Below are 11,774 nucleotides of genomic sequence, written 5' to 3'. Positions count from 1 at the left end.
CGGTGGGACCCAATTAGCAGTTTGTTTTTTAGACACTGATGTAGATATTATTCAAGGCCATGATTCTTAAGCTTCCCGAGGGCATGGATGATTTTGTGGTTTATTATGACACGTTTATCTCAGGTTTGGGAGTTGTCCTCATGCAGAAAGGACGTGTGATTGCTTACGCTTCGAGGCAGCTGAAGCCTCATAAGGTGAATTACCCTACGCGTGATTTAGAGTTAGGGGTCGTGTTCTTTGCCCTCAAGATTTAGAGGCACTATCTATATGGGGTGAGGTGTACTATCTACGCTGACCACAAGAGCTTGAGGTAACTGGTGGATTAGCCGAATTTGAATATGAGGCAACGGAGATGGTTGTATGTGGTAAAGGATTATGATTGTGAGATCTTGTACCATCCTAGGAAGGACAATGTTGTGGTCGATGCCCTGTTCCATAAGGCAGTAAGTGCACTTATCGGGGATATATGTCTAAGTATGGTTATTGTTTCTCCTCTATTGGATATGATCAAGAAAGCTCAGGTGGAATATTGAAAAAGGAAAGTTGGAAGGCAGAGCGAATCGTAGGGTAGATTCCTTTATTCGTCAGAGATAGTCGGGCTTACTAAATCAGTGTGGTAGAGTTTGGGTTCCGACTACTTGTGGGGTAAGGCCGACATTGCTAGAAGGGGCTCATAAGTCGAAGTTTTTGATCCACCCAGGGGCCACAAAGATGTTTAGGGATATAAAATTGAGTTATTGGTGGACCTGTACGAAAAGGGAGATATCATGGTTTGTAGAGAGGTGTCTGACTTTCCAGAAAGTAAAGGCCGAACATTAGAGACCCCGCGACAAGAAGCAACCGTTACCCATTCCCATGTAGACATGGGAAAAGATCACCATGGATTTTATAACAAAGTTGCCAAGGATGGCGCGTGGAGTTGATTCTATCTGGGTTATTGTTTATAGATTGGCCAAAAGTGCTTACTTCATGCCGATTGCCAAGAATATATCCGCTGAAAAGCTAGTTGGCATTTACATTCGGGAGGTGGTGGTTCGGTACAGGGTGATAATTTTGGTGGTTTCGGAACAGGATGTGCTTTTCACTTCCAAGTGTTGGGGGAAATTTCATGATGAGTTGGGTACTCAGCTGTATTTCAATACAACATACCACCCCCATACCGATGGACAAAGTGAGCAGACAATTCAAACATTTGAAGATATGTTCCGGGCGTTCGTGTTGGATTTTGGCAGGAGTTAGGATACTTACCTTCCGTTATCGAGTTCTCCTACAAAAAAAAATTATCATGCTAGTATTGATCGACCACCTTTCGAGATGTTTTATGGAAGGAGGTGTAGGACCCCGGTTTGTTGGGGCGAGGTCGAGCATCGGGTCATGGGGAGTACTGAAGTGGTGCTTAAGACTACTGAGTTGATTCAACGAGTGCGTGACAGGTTGCGATTCACGTAAATCTGACAAAAGAGTTATGCCGAACGTTGTCATTCGGACCTCGAGTTTCAGGTGGGGGACTTTGTACTTCTGAAGGTGTCACCTTGGAAATGTGTCATCCGGTTTTAGAAGCGGGGCAAGTTGGGCCTTTGGTTTATTGATCCCTTCAGGATTACCGTCCGGGTGGGCAAGGTTGCATACCAGCTAGATTTTCCTGATAAGCTTAGCCAAATCCACATAACTTTCCATGTAGCTCACTTATGAAAGTGTTTATCTGATGATTCTATGGTAATTCCTTTGGATGACATTCAGTTCGATGAGCGTCTGAACTATGTGGAGAGATCGATTGTGATTCTTGAAAGGAACACTAATAATCTGCGTAATAAAGTGGTGAACGTAGTGAAGGTGAAATGGGAGCATCGGAAAAGATCTGAATGGATGTGGGAAACTAAGGATGAGAAGAGGGAGAACTACCCAAACATGTTTGCAACGGCGAACTTTGAGGATGAAGTCTGATTCAAATGGAGGAGAGTTGAGCACCCGTGTTCCAGGTACTTTTTAGTTTTCACCTTAAGTATAAAAATATTGCAAATCCAGTCCTTACGTAGGGCGTACCTTGTGGGTACGCCGTGCATAGCTCATTAAAGATGTTATGGGTTCTTTTGTGTACGTTGGGCGTATGCAAGAGTACGTTGGACGTACTCACGCAAATCCTAAACCCTAATTTTTAGGGTTTGGACCCTATTTAAAGGATATTATGACCTTAAACCCCTCCCTTACCTTCAACCTCCATCTTCTAAATGACCCATTGCAAACCCTAACCTTCCTTGGTGAGATTTTGAGCTTTTTGAGTGTTGTATGTCCGTTCTTGAAGGAAAGAGATATTTGGAGTGCACTTGGAAGCTTCAAACATTTGCAGATCTAGGAGTATCACCTCCCTAGCAACCTCTAGAAGGTGTAAAGCTCTAGACATGATGCATGTTTCTTTAGATCTTGCTAGTTATTAAAGTTTATTCATTTTTGTACCATAGTCTTGGATCTTGGGAGTTTGATCAACTCCTGACCTTATGACGAGTATTTCTCTTCATTTTTCAGCCTTGTAATTCATAAAAATGGGATCTTGGTCCTTCCTATTCATCCATGCTAGATTTATTAAGGTTGGGGTCACGCATAAGACTTAGGGTTGAATTTTGGACATCTTGTAGCCATGCAAAGACATAAAGGTTGCAACTTTATGATTTTAGACGTCATTAGGGTTAGATATGAAGTTTGGACATTAAGTCTTTAAGCATTAAGAGAATTAATTAAGAGTTTGGACTTCAGGTGGTTACATAGGGCGTAACCCCAAAGTATGATGGGTGTAGTTGGTTGTTGCCTCGTAACCTTTCCAAGATTAAGCAGTACACTGGGCGTAATGTGGCATACTCCCCGACACCCATTTGGGCCATTTTGGGACCTTCGGTTATTAGGGGTTTGGGGCCTTGTATAGTTGGGTCATGTATGGGAAGGGCAAAATGGTCTTTTGCCCTTAGTAAGATAGAAGATGATTTGGACCATTGATTATGGGTTAAAACCCCGATTATTAATTAGGGTTGACTTTGGGTTATGATCAGTGTGAGGAGCCATTGTAGCAACAGTTCGAGTGTGTGATTCGATTATCTTCAGTTAGAGGCGAGTCTTCTCACTGTGCTTGTAGGTCAAAGGCCCCAATGTTGGCCCACTAAATTGTATATGTAGGATGCTAGTTGTCTTTGTGATTCTTACATTATTGGATGATTGGGTTGAAAGAAACCTCATGGTTGGGCCCATAATTTTGTGTTGAGTTGGAATATACCCTAGGGCTAGGCCCAATTCTATGTTTGGTATGTGGTATGTTGGGGAACTCACTAAGATTTGTGCTTACAATTTATGTTTATGGTTTCAGATACTTTCGGTACGAAAGGGAAGGTCCCGACGTGATGGCACAACATCTCCATCATGATTCTGCACTTGTTTTCATCGGTACTCTGATGTTTAGTTGACAATTTGTTTTGTTGTTGACCTTGTGATACCTGATGTATGAAAGTATTGGTTTTAAAACGAAATATTGCATCATTGTTTTTGGGTTGTTACATTGGATAGTCCCTGTAGTTTTTTTTGTTACATATTTGGTCCCTAACTGACATAAAATTACTATATTACCCTTATCCTTTCATTTATTTATTTATTTATTTATTTATTTATTTACTATTCGATAATTATGATTGTTAATTTGAGAAAATTAAGATGGTGTATACCCATTCCACCCAACAGCACCAATTAAACATGATACACGTTTCTCTTTCTTCTCTCAAATCACTTTCTTTCTTCTCTCGTATCAAGTCTAGTTATCCAAATCGCCGGACCACCATATGAACCTGTAACTTATACGGACAAAGCTATTCTGCCAGATGCAAGAGATTGGGAACTGTAACATCCCAAAAATTCAACAAATTTAAAATTTTCAAAACAACCCTTTTACTAATAGAAGTGTTTACAAAACCATTGTTTTCGAAACATTATTTAAAATTAGAGTATCTTAAGATCCAATCAGACGTAAAACCAAGGATATATGTGTACGTTCACACGTTTGCCTTGCCATGGTCCTCTGAGGTAGCTGAAACCATAAACTAAAAACTGTAAGCATGAAGCTTAGTGAGTTTGTAACATTTGGAGCTTTGCTGGTCTATTTCGAATCTCCCCTCTCTTTTTATTATTTGCCATTTGTAGTCCCTGGATTTAGTTGAGTTGGGCCATGAGAAGTATAAGGGCTAAAGGTGCAACTTTGGGTTGGGAAGGAGTACGATGAGCGTACATAACGGTACGCTGAGCGTACTAGGCGCGCCCTAGTACACTGGAGGTACACTTATGTACATTGGGCATACTCATGTCAGGTGAAAACCCTAATATTTAGGGTTGGGGACTATATAAGCACCCTTATAACTCATTTCCTCTGATTATCCTTAGCCTCCATATCCCAGAAAGCATTCCAAACCCTAGTTTTGTGTGTGAGTGTGAGTTGGTGTGTATTTTGAACCTTTGAAGGTGAAGACATTGCATCAAGTAGTTGGAGAAGGAGAACATGAGTATGGTTCTGAAGTTGCGTTGTGCCCTAGAAGCTCTAGAAGGTAAAAAGCTTGGAACTTTATACTTGTATGATATAGATCTAGTCATTTTAGATTTATGGAAGCATTCTTGTCCCAAAAGTCCCAATATAGTGCATGTTATGATTTGGACAAAATGAGTTGTCCTTTCAGACCTTAGAAAAGGTCCTAAGTGATAAAAATGGTGTCCCAATAGCTAGATTTGTCTCATGCATGAAGTAGGAAGGTATTAACAGATTAAGACCACGTGTTAAGAACTTTCTGGACGTCCAAAATGATAAAGTTCGAGACTTTATAGTCCTATGGCACATTTGGTCGTTGGATCTCGAGTTTGGGCTTAAGTGCTTAAGCCATTAAGCACTTATTAGGGTTTTGGTGAAACCCCGTGTACGCCCAGCGTAATTCCTGTACGCCTAGCGTATGGGGTCAACCACCTCGATGGCGGTCAACATAGAGCAGGAGTACGCCCAGCGTACCGGAGGGGTACGCCCCGCATACGTCCTCTGTTGGGCTATTGACATTTGGGCTTCGGGTTTGGGCCGCTTTTAGACTATTTGGACTTGGGCCTTATTAGGCCCTAAATAATTGAAGTTGGGCCAGTTTTGATAAGGGGTCCTATGGTAAGGCCCAATTAGGAAGTTAGGCCCAATTAGGAAAATTGGGCCATTGATGGGCTTATGTATATGGACTTTGGGTGGTGGATTGATATTGGGCCTTGGGCCCAAATTAGAGAAATGGACAATATCAACCCTTTGGCAATTTTGAGATCTCACTTAATAATTCAGTATTCGTCATTTTAGACAGCCGATGTTGTCGGTGCGGTCGCGCTTGGAGACTCTCAGTTCAGTTCTGCACTACTTGCTAGGTTAGTTATTCTCACTATATCAACAAGGGTCTAAGGCACCAATGTCGGCCCTTCAGATTGTATCTGAGTTTATTGCATGCTATGCTTATTGATTAGCACTCTGGTAGTTAGGATGATAGTATGCTTAGTGGCCTGTTATGTTGGTATCCTGGTTATATGATGTTGCTATGCTAATAGATTTATTAGAGCGGTCAATTGATAGATTTATATGCTAGCGTATGTCACTTACGCGCACATGATTGTTTGTCTGGTGGTTGGGTTGAGGCGGTCCTGCTTTGTGCTCTAGGCCAACATACCCGGTGCGGTCCGGATAGACTATAAGCCCTGCGAGGCGGTCCAGTCATGCCGAAGGCCCGACGAGCGGTCCGGATAGGCTGTAGGCCCTGTGAGGCGGTCCAATCATGCCGAAGGCTCGGGAGCGGTTCGGATAGGTTATAGGTTTCGCGAGGCGGTCCAGTCATGCTAAAGGCTCATTATGCATATTGTTTGTTATCATATTGTTTGGTTTGTATATGTTGGTATTCTGGGGGTAACTCACTAAGCCTTCGAGCTTACATTTATTGATTATTGTTTCAGGTACTTCAGGTGACCATGGAAAGGTAAAGGCATGACGTACATATCCTCACATTTTATGACTTGGGATTTCTGGGAACTCTGATATGAAGCAGTTTTGAAAACAATTTGTGAACTATGTTGGTGTTTGAATAATTTTACTTACCTAGATTGGTTTTGAAAATTTTAAATTTTTGGTAAATTTTGTGGTTGTTACAAGCTAGTATCAGAGCCTTGGTTTGAGTGAATTGGAGGAACACTCGTGTGAATCCAGTCTCAAATCAAGGAAAAGATTTTCAAAATAATTTTCAAATGATTTTCAAAATAAGTAAAGGGGATGTGATGTGTACTGTCAGCCGGAGCCAGTAAGTATACCCCAAAATACCATATAGTTATTTGATATCTTGATATGTTAGAACAAGATGCTAGTACTAGGCTAGGGATCTTCAGGAATTACATGGTAAAATTGTCTGATTGTATGATTCCTGATAGCCTAGGGTTTTCCTTATATGAAATTGACATCATTACTGTAGTCGCTTAGTGTATGCATCATCGATGTACATAATAAAGATCTTATAGACTGAGAATGTTTGGTTTGGCCTTATTTCCTATTCTTTTCTGATGAAGGGCTTAGGGTAGGATCAGGTATTCGAAAGTCTATAGGGTCCAGCGTTATGTATGGTTAGTATATACGAGTGTTGTAGGGTTGGTGGAAGTTTCATGGGTGGGTTGTGTGAGGTCGGTAGGCCAGTTATGAAATAGTTAGCCTTTCTCTAGGATCGAGGGCTGAGCGATCACCATCCATGTGTATATTAGGGTGTTATGATGATACTTGAGACAAATATGGGTAGGTGTGGAAGGTAGTATGGGCCCGTACAACTGAAAGCACAGGACCCATACGCGTGTCAAGGAAGTCATAATCCCTAGGGTTAGTTGGGAGTTGGTTCCCAGTTATTATGCGGATTATCTGATATTCTTCTTGGTATATTTTCAGTATGCTGGGTACGAGACGCTTTGGGGCTGGATCCGGATCGGGATCAGGATCAAGAGTTGGTGGTCAGGATGGATCAGTACCGCCCGAGGTCATTGGTCAGATGGGGACGGATGACTTGGATGCCAGGATTCGTAAGATCCTACATGATGAGGTTGTTACTCTATTCCGGGCACAGTTACCAGAAATGTTTGGGTATATTAAGACTGCCATGGTTGAGTACTTTTATGAGCGCTATGCAGCCCTTGCTGAGACGGCTACCGCTGCAGCGGCATCGACTGTCACGACGGCAGGGGGAGGAGCTAGCCGTTCGGGATTTTCAGTACCGGGACTTCGACAACACGAAGCCCCATACTTTTGACGGGGTTCAGGATCCGATCGTCGCTATGAGATGGTTGTCTGACGTGGAGGGATGTTTCTTCACGTGTTCGTGCACTGCTGATCAGAGGGCGAGGTGTGCTCTGAACCTATTACAGTCCGGGGCGAAGGATTGGTGGGGATTGGTTACCAGATCATACACTAATGAGCAGCGAGTTGAGATTACTCAGGATCAATTCATGGATATGTTTAGTACCCGTTATGTTCCACGGGTGGAGAGGGAAAGGCTAGCATAGGAGTTCTTAAATCTGCGTCAGGGCACAGAGTCGGTGACGGAGATCACCAGGTTGTTTACCGAGAGGGCGATGTTCTGCCCGGAGTTTGCTTCTGATCAGGCTCAGATGACTCGTTATCTGAGCATGCTCAAGACTAATATCAAACATTTTGTTCCGACACAAAGATATGATACCTTGTTGGAGCTTTAGTAGGCCGCGAGGTGACGTGAGTTGGAGATTGAGTTACAGTTACGAGAGTTGAGACAGGCCCCAGGGTAGGCGCAACCGGCACCGAAGCAGTTCAAGGCCATTGATTCCAGGATGGGAGGGCAACGTGCCCGCACTTGTGGAAAGTGTGGGAAGGTTCATACTGGAGCATGTCGATCGAGTACTGGATGCCACAAATGTGGAAAGGAGGGGCACTGTGCGAGAGAGTGTCGCCAGCCCGCCCCTACCCTGAATATGAGGATTTGCTTTCACTGTCATTAGGTTGGTCATGTGAAGACCAACTGTCCGCAGCTAGCTGTCAGGCCGGCGCAGGCTCCAACACCGGCTACATTGAGGATCACTGATGGGAGGGAGCGCAGAGCAGAGCCCCCAAGAGCTCGGGTACGCACCTTCCAGCTCACAGCCGAGTAGGCCAGGGCAACACCAGATGTGGTGGCTAGTATGTTTCTATCCTTTTATCTTGTTGATTATTATGTCTTATGTTTATATATGTGTATACCTGTATTAGGTACATTTTTAGTGAACTCCTTACTTGCTTTTGTATTATTCGACTCGGGTGCGAGTCGGTCGTTTGTTTCTCAGGCTCTCATTAGAGAGTTTGGTTTGTCGGTCAGGGAGCTTGAGTGTCTGTTGCTAGTCTCTATCGCCAACGAACATGGGGTTTTTTAGCTACCAGGAATCGGCAGTACATTCAGCATGGGTGTGCGGGTTATCTAGCGTACGTGGTGGATACGGGTCAGGGATCAGCCTTTAGTTTCAGAGGTTCCAGTAGTCATGGAGTTCACTGATGTGTTTCCGGAGGAGTTACCCAGAGTGCCTCCAGAGAGATAGGTCGAGTTTAGGATTGACCTAGTGCCTGGAGCGTCCCCTGTCATCAAGGCACCGTACCGGTTGGCACCACCGGATGCAGGAGCTGTCGTCACAGCTGCAGGAACTGTTAGGTAAGTAGTTCATTCGTCCGAGCAGTTTTCCGTGGGGAGCACCGATACTCTTCGTGAAGAAGAAGGATGGGTCGTACCGGATGTGCATAGACTTCCGGAAGTTGAACAAGTTAACGGTGAAGAACGGTTACCCACTCCAAAGGATAGACGACCTATTTGATCGGTTACAGGGAGTATCGTGGTTCTCCAAGATTAATTTGAGATCTGGGTACCATCAGGTCAGGGTGAGGGAGGAGGACGTGGAGAAGACCGCGTTCAGGACTCGTTATAGACATTACCAGTTTGTGGTGATGCCGTTTGGGCTCACCAATGCACCGACAATATTTATGGACCTGATGAATTGGGTCTGTAGACTGATGCTCGATCGCTCAGTCATAGTGTTCGTTGACGATATCTTGGTGTATCCCAAGACCCGAGAGCAGTACGAGGAGCATCTGCGGGATTTATTGGGGGTTTTGAGGCGAGAACGGCTTTATGCCAAGTTCTCAAAGTGCGAGTTTTGGTTACGAGAGGTCCAGTTCCCGGGGCATCTCATCAACCAGGATGGGATTTTGGTCGATCCGGCCAAAATCGAGGTGGTTATGCAGTGGGAGGTTCTGAGATCTCCCTCAGACATCAGAAGATTTTTGGGTTTGGCGGGGTACTACCAGAGGTTCATACAGGATTTCTCCAAAATTGCAATATCCCTCACTCGTCTGAAGATGAAAGGGGTGGATTTTCGGTGGGGCCCTGAGCAACAGAGGGCATTTGAGATCCTCAGACAACGATTGTGCGAGGCTCCAGTCTTGACCCTTCCCGAGGGAGTGCAGGATTATTTGGTATACTATCCAGCACAAGTATGGGAGCGGTCCTCATGCAGAGAGGACGGGTGATAGCCTACGCATTGCGGCAGCTGAAGCCGCCCGAGACAAGATACCCCACACATTATCTGGAGTTGGGAGCGGTGGTATTCGCTCTCAAGATTTTGAGACATTACCTCTATGGGGTCCGATGTACCATCGTCTAGCACCGGTCGAGATGCAGGAACTTTCCAGTCAGCTTAATGTACTTCTCAAGAAGGGATTCATTAGGCCAAGCTTCTCACCATGGTGAGCACCGGTCTTATTCGTCAAGAAGAAAGATGGATTGTTTCATATGTGCATCGACTATAGAGAACTCAACAAGCTTACCATTAAAATCGTTATCCTTTGCCCCGCATTGACGATTTATTTGATCAACTTCAAGGAGCCAACTACTTCTCGAAGATAGATCTACGATCCGGATATCATCAACTACGAGTGTTAGAGGAGGATGTTCCCAAGACAGCCTTCCGAACTCGTTATGGACACTACGAGTTTGTAGTGATGCCGTTTGGATTAACTAACACGCCCGAAGTATTCATGGACCTGATGAATAGGGTGTGTCGTCCTTACTTGGATCAGTTCATCATTTTTTTCATTGATGACATACTTATCTACTCTTGAAGTAAGGAGGAACATGGTCAACATCTCCGTAGAGTCTTAGAAACATTGCGAGCAGAGAAGCTCTATGCGAAGTTCTCCAAGTGCGAATTTTGGATCCGACGAGTCGAATTCTTGGGCCATGTTGTTAGCAAAGAAGGAATACACATGGACCCTTCCAAAATCAAGGCCATTGAGAACTGGTCAACACCGAAGACACCTACAGAAATTCGTCAATTTCTAGGTCTCGCTGGCTAGTATCGCAGGTTCATTCAGAACTTCTCTCGCATAGCGAAACCTCTTACAACACTGACCCAGATGGGCATGGCCTTTGACTGGGAAGAGAAGCAGGAGAGAGTGTTCCAAACGCTCAAACGAGCCTTGTGCACCGCACCAATACTATCCCTCCCAGAAGGGATAGAAGACTTCGTTGTCTATTGCGATGCATCAAATCAAGGACTCGGATGTGTTCTGATGCAGCGAGGTAAAGTCATAGCCTATGCCTCGAGACAGCTGAAGTGTAACGTCCCAAATTTCACGTCTAAAAATTTCGTTTTTAAAACATTACTTTAGGAAACATTAACAGTTAAAACGTTGATTAGTTAAACCAATTCACATCGACAACCAAGTTTAAAATCCATAACAGATAAACATTCAAAATATCAGAGTATCAATCCCAGGTAAAACACATAATTGCGGAACCAAGGAGTGCGTGTGTGATGAGCCGTTACCGCGCCTGCTCCTTTCCCTTAGCTGAGGAAGTACCTGAAACAATATCTGAAAACCGTAAGCACAAAGCTTAGTGAGTTCCCCCAACCTACCACATACCATGCAAACACATAACACAAATACTACCAGGCTATTCTGGGGTGCCTGACTACCCGGTACGGCCATTCTGGGGCGCCGACTACCCGTGCGGCCATTCTGGGGTGCCGTCCTACCCGTGTCAAGCCATTCTGGGGTGCTGACTACCCGTCGGTCCTGACAACCGATCCTCGGGGACTAGTCCCCTCCCACTACCTCTATCGCATATAACATAACAAGCCAGCATGCAAACACATCATCATATACTGTCAGACATTTCTGGGGTGTCTGCACAACCCTTCGGTCCTAACAACCGATCTCTATACTATCACACAAAACAGATCATGCTAGCACATAACATACCAGGTAGTGGCAAACCAAGATGATATCACAAAGACAATCTTCTAACAACAACTCCTACTGGTGGGTCGGCATTGTGGCCGTAGACCCACCGCTACTGGAAGGTAACTCACCTCGAAAAGGCTGCTGGTCTGTGTGGGAATTGACTGTCTACTGCTGCTGCTGCTCCGGACGTCCCCCGGCTATAATTCCCACAAAACGATCAGTCAAACACCGTTAGATGTTCTTAGGGTAAAATGACCCTTTTACCCCTTACCAAGCCAAGTCCAGGTCAAAGTCAACTTCCAGTTGACTGGACTCGCCGAGTCCGCGAGCAACTCGCCGAGTCCATCCCTCACTGATCCGGTCCCACTCACCAGGTCCCTCTCCCCACTCACTGAGTCACCCTTGACTCGCTACCCGGGACTATGGGGCCGACTCGAGTCCCAACTCGCCGAGTTCCTCGAGCAGA

The sequence above is a fragment of the Lactuca serriola genome, chromosome 6, assembly GCF_051521515.1.
Source record: "Lactuca serriola cultivar US96UC23 chromosome 6, Lser_US96UC23_V15, whole genome shotgun sequence".
Classification (NCBI taxonomy): Eukaryota; Viridiplantae; Streptophyta; class Magnoliopsida; order Asterales; family Asteraceae; genus Lactuca; species Lactuca serriola.
Note: the sequence above shows the minus strand (reverse complement) of the source record.